Genomic DNA, 6,000 nt, shown 5'->3' on the forward strand with positions numbered 1-6,000 from the left:
ACCCGCACTCTGGTTAGGTACCTCATTGCAAGTCTAATTCCACTGTACATTAATAAAGTGGCCTTATTTTACTCCAAATAAGTGTGTCCTGTCTTCATTGGGGTCTGGGGGGGAGTGCAATGCCAAAGGTCCTTTGCTGATAACACTGCTGTAGTTATTGTGTGGTTAAAAAAGATCACAATAAATGTTTGCTATACTTTTTTTCTTATTTGAAGCTTAATCCTGAAAGTATCCAAGTGTATGATGAGAAACACTGTGATGGGATACATGGGAAGAAGTGGTGTCAATGGAACATGGGGCTCAAAATGTCTTCTCAGCCTTCGCCCAAGGAGGAATGTATGTTATTTATTTAAAAGACTTCCGTCCCCACCTTTCAAGCAAAACAAAAACAGGCCTCACAAGGTTCTCCCATCACACATTTAAACTTTGGGAGTAGGTTAAGATGAAAGGAACTAGCCAAAGGATACCTACAAAATTTGATGGCTGATTGGGGTTTCGAACCCAGGTTCAAACCCATTTTGAACCTTATATTTAGCAGGGGGAGAGCAACTGGCCCTATCCAAGCCCAGCACAGCATCCCTCCAGTGGCTGTTGTTGGTGTCTACCTTATGTTTCTTTTTCGTTTGTGAGCCCTTTGGGGACAGGGGACCATCTTATTTATGTATTATTTATATTTCTATGTAAACCGCTTTGAGAATTTTGTTGAAGAACGGTATATAAATATTCGTTATCGTCGGTGACTCTAGTCATAATAATCCAATACACCACGCTGGCTCGTAAACTAGCCAGTACAGGGATCAACATGCTCTTGTGTGACTCCGAGTTTTTGAAATGGGACTTGAGCAATAGAACTTGAAAATCTTTCTTTTTTTCCCCTCCACTCCTCTCCTTTTCTAACACTTCACCTCTCTGCTTTTAGAACTGAGCCTTGAATTGGGCCCTAGATGCTATTGGAAATGCAAGATAATGTGCTCCCCATGACCTAATCTCCCCAAAACAAAGCATCCATAAGCTGCACTAGCTGAAACTTCCAGTCTTTAAGGGGAAGCCCCCCGCCATATAGAATACACTGCAGTAGTCAAGTCTCAAAGTTACAAAAGGTGCAGCAAGATTACAAAAGGTGTGATTATGTCCAAGTCTGAAAGACCAACAAACTTCAATAACAATATTTTTTCCTGATCATAGTACAATTATCTCTTCCATTTCAAAGGTATTATAACTAACTATGCAAGAACAAAACATTATAGATTAAAGGACCAAAAGTTTCATGGAGAATGCCTGTATATTTAAGTTGGCATTCTTCTGCCAAATTGCATCACTGTTACAGACTGTTGAACCAGTAGTCAGACTTTAACCCTCAAATGCAAATACTAGTCAATAGATGAATGTGCATTTTGAGAAGCATCCATCGTGGCTTGTTTCTTACTAGGATCAGAAATAGAATTCTTCTGACTCACACACGTTGTGGAGGACACATCTCCCAAGGCTTGGAAACATTAAGGCTATGCACACGAGCAGCCCTACCCAGGTTAGGGAAACCCTACTAGTGTAGAGTTGTTCATGTGCAGTGCTGGGATCGGGGCCAATCCCAGCTCTGCCTTCCCTGTAAGCCCAGTTTTTATACCTGGATGTTTACCTAAATTAAAGGGCGCAAGGGCACCCTTTACCCTAGGTACGGGGTCGTTTGTATGCTTAGGCTGCACGCAGCCCGAGTATACATAGAGTTGGACACCTAGAGCACCCAACTAACCCTGCTAACTTGGCAAAGAGGCAACTTTTAATGTGGTGATTCTCTTTATTTAGCAGAGGGAGAGTAACTGGCCCTATCCACCCCCAGCACAATACCTCCAGTGACTGTTGCTGGTGTCTATCTTATGTTTCTTTTTAGGTTGTGAGCCCTTTGGGGACAGGGATTCATCTTATTTATTTATTATTTATCTGTGTAAACCACCCTGAGCCATTTTTTTGAAGGGTGGTATAGAAATCGAATAAATAATAAATAATAATAACAACTACTCCTGGAGGAATCCTCCAATGTAATGCGCTCATCGCACAGTGCATGGTGGGATTCCTGGAGACCAGGATGAGTCCTGGCCTCCAGAGATCCATGTGGCAGTGCGCCAGAGAAATAATCAATGATAGTCTGGGGGAAGGTAAGCTGGATCCTGCCTTCCTCCCTGCTATTCTCAGATGCTCATGTGAAATAGCCTTATTGTGTGGAACCAAGATATAATGGTGGTTCTTCAATACAATCAGCCCAAAAAGAATTTGAATGCTGAACATTTTTGGATATTGGGTAGTATCCAGACTAATTAGTTGTTACTTGTTTCATTTATTCCAATGGTGCTGAGTCATGGCTCACATTGAGGCAAATAGTTTCCAGCCACCCCCAACCCACCCCATACAGAAGAATGTGCAGTCATTGCTGCTTCAATTTAGTCAGTAGTTGTGGGATTCCCTGGTAAACTTCACTGACTTGAGAGAGTATAGCAGGTTTTTCCTTGATCTTCCCTACTCTTCTCAGTAGTTGTGGCCGAATTTGCTTTCCAATCTTCACCACTCTCCTTGAGTTTGAGCTTCTGAAGTTATCATATTTGAAAGATTTCTGTATTATCTATCAGATGGATAAGGCTCTCCTTCTTTAGCCTTCTGAAGAACTTTTATACTTCCTTCTTTTGGAACTGAAAATCTTCTCCCAGTTCAAACATCATGAGAAGGAATGATACTGTTGGAATGGCAAACACAATTCATTGCATGTAAATACCACTACATTTTTAAAAAACTGTCTGTTTTTAATGTTATGGCTGTTTTTAAATTGTTGCATTGTTTAACTTGTATATGTGTTTTAATTGTTTTCAGGTTAACCGCCCAGAGACTAAAGTTTGGGCGGTATAAAAGTTTGATAGATAGATAGATAAGTCTCAGGCTTCCTTCCATCCCACACATCTTGTCCTGTTACTTCTGGATGAGATAAAGCAACAAAATTAACCGAGCTGCCAATATTCCTAATGAGAAAACTACTGTTTGGCTTCACAGTTGAATTGGCTTGATAAACCGTATACTGTTTTAAAACATGGTATTTTCCTTTCAGCTACTTATCTGTTGAAGTGTAATAGTGAGAACATCTTTAGAGAATGGATGGACAACTCTTTTTAACTTAAAACATTTCCTTTCAAGCTGCCAAAAAAAAAAAGAAGAAGAAAAGATAGATGCTTAACCATCATAGGTGCTTCAATGACAGGTTTAATCATTGAAAGAGATCACACAGCAACTTTTGTTAGCTATTTCCACGTTGATGATGCTGCACATGTCCTAAAGCAAGTAATAATTTTGATGTTCCTTAGCACAAACAAGACTTCTTGTTGTGAGCTTGTTGCTTGCTTTCTTTTGTGGAAAACCATGAATTGTTTTGCGCTTTTCAAGCCAAGCAATTTCCTGCAAACAAAGATTGCCCCCCCCATCCAGTTCTCTGCACATGTCTGTTCCCATGTTCCCATGCAAGACAAAGGTATATTTTTTACTTACCTTGGAGAAGTATCTCTTTTCTCTTGAGAAAACAGATAGGTTGCTGTTTCTTGTAAAATGGAAAATTACCTTTCAGTCTTCAAAACAGTAATCAAAATGTTTAACCATGATAGATGTCTTCTGTGAAGTGTGGCAGCACACTTCCAAGATACGCCCTGACCCCGTTGTAGGGTCTAGTCTGGAAAGCACCTTGGCCAGGCTCGGACTGGCCCACAGGGCAACAGGGCACATTCCCGGTGTGCCCCACCCACAGGGCGCCCCTGTGCCCTTTCACACTCAGCAGCAGTGAATACTCCCACCCTTAAGTACCCATTGTGCTCAAAACCCAACGCCCTCCCCACATACATTCCACCGCCCTCTCAGTGCCCCCAGTCTGGCCCTGACCTTGGCGATGCAAATATCTGAAGTTTTTTGCTTCCCTTTTTCTGATAAAGTGCAACAAGTTTGTTCAAGTGTTTGATACCTTGAATCATACCTTATCTTGCATCATGATTTTTGTTATGAGTTTATTTAATTAAACTTGGCAGAATCTATGATTTGTTTAGCTTTTCCAGATTAGTCCCAACACAGACATCATTTTATGACGTTTTGCCTGTAGTTTGCCTGTAGTTTCCTGTTCAAGCTAATCTATTTCCAGAGTGAAGATATTTCTCCAGGCAATGTGGTAACTTTTCCCTACCAGCTCTAGAATTAAACCTTGGCAAAGGTTATTTACACAGCCAAAGAAAGAAAGGAAGTGAAAGAATCTGAGATGCTGAAACACTTGCCTCATCCGTTGGATCACTTGGTTTCAAACTACTTCCAGACACTACAAATTCCCAATCTAGAAGATAAAGATACTGCTTACCTGACTGTCTTACCACTGATTTGCATATTTAAAAGGAGCACAACTGCTTTGCCATGGTTATCCCATCTGTTCTTGGCAGATGCGGAGCCTGACCACCAGCGGTCCGTGTGTGGCCGTGACAGTGGCCCCGTTCAGATGTGGCCCCTGATGTCAGATGTGGGGGGCGTGGTCTGGCTCCCAAACGGAGCCCCACAGCTCCATTCAGGAGTTGGGAGTCAGGCCGCTGCTGTGTTTGCAGTGCTGGCCATTTAACTCCCGAAGGGGCCACACGGCCCCTTCAGGAGCTAGTCTAGGACAGCCAGGAGCAGCTCTTCCCTGCCTTAAGGCTGCACCGCGACCACAGTGCCCTGTTCCTGGCCGTGCCACAAACACAGTGCCAGTCATTTAACTCCCGAAGGGGCCACGTGGCCCCTTTGGGAGCTAGACTTGGGCTGGCACTGCATTTGCAGCGCAGCCAGGAGTAGCTCTTCCCTGCCTTAAAGGCCGTGCCACAAACGGAGCAGCCATTTAACTTCTGAACAGGGGTCGCGCGGCCCCCGCTTGGGAGCTAAACCAGCAGCCCCGCATCTAATGGCGTGGCGGGGCCACGAGGCACAGCCCCTGATTGGGTGAGGCCTGGATCCTGATTGGGTGCGGCCTGGATTCTTTGAACCCATTTGTCCAATGGTGACTCCACCCTGGATCTTGGGATATGAGGAGGAAATCCAAGCTGCCCCCTGAGATGCTTCTTCTCCTCCTGCATTCACACCATTGAGCTTTAGCCATCACCAAGGCAATGAGCACATCATAAATAGAGAATCCACAGGTGATGTCATAATTGCCACCTGCAAAGGTAGGGACAAAGTGTCATCCTTCAGCTCTGGGGAGAGTTGTAGCTGGTGGTTACCTATATATACTACAAACATGTATGTGATTTATGTCAGACTTTCCTGGAGTTCTAGTTTGGAGAGAGTGCTGATAATTGTCAGATGCCCAGACCCAGGAGTTCACAAACTTGAGTCAGATGATATTGGACTATACCATCCCCAGCCTCAATGGCTAGATGTCATTGTGGCTGGAGATTATGGGTGTTGTAGTCCAACAGCACCTGGGGACTCCAGATTGAGAAACCCTGCTCTAGCCTTTTACCACAACTGTGTTAGTCCACTGTGGCAAAAAAAATCCAACAGCAGCAACTGGGTCCAACAATAATTATAGCCCAATCTGTGGGGATACAAAATGGGAACCACCTCCTGTCCTAGCCCACCACCCTTCATTGAACTACAGTTCCCAAGATTCTATGACTAGAGGGAAGGACACACCAATTTAAGTCTACTGTATGTCACACTCAGAATTTGAAATATGTCAGTTGTGGGGAGTGGAGGAAGAGCACTTGCCAAGTGCTTGTGGCATGGGATCCCTAAGCACCAGTATCTGATTTAGAAAAGAGATGAAATACAAACTAAAGCAAGACTGAAAATATTCCAGTGCTACAATATTGTTCTCCAGTATCCCTAACTCATCCCACTGGTTTTGAGATCCGCCCAAACTTTAGTCTCTGGACGCCGGCGCGTCTCCCCAAAGCGGCCTCTTTTCAGCACTTTCTCGCTGCGGCTGAGCTCCTCTCTCCTCTGCTCGAACCGTCTCCA

The sequence above is a fragment of the Hemicordylus capensis genome, chromosome 6, assembly GCF_027244095.1.
Source record: "Hemicordylus capensis ecotype Gifberg chromosome 6, rHemCap1.1.pri, whole genome shotgun sequence".
NCBI classification, from domain to species: domain Eukaryota; kingdom Metazoa; phylum Chordata; class Lepidosauria; order Squamata; family Cordylidae; genus Hemicordylus; species Hemicordylus capensis.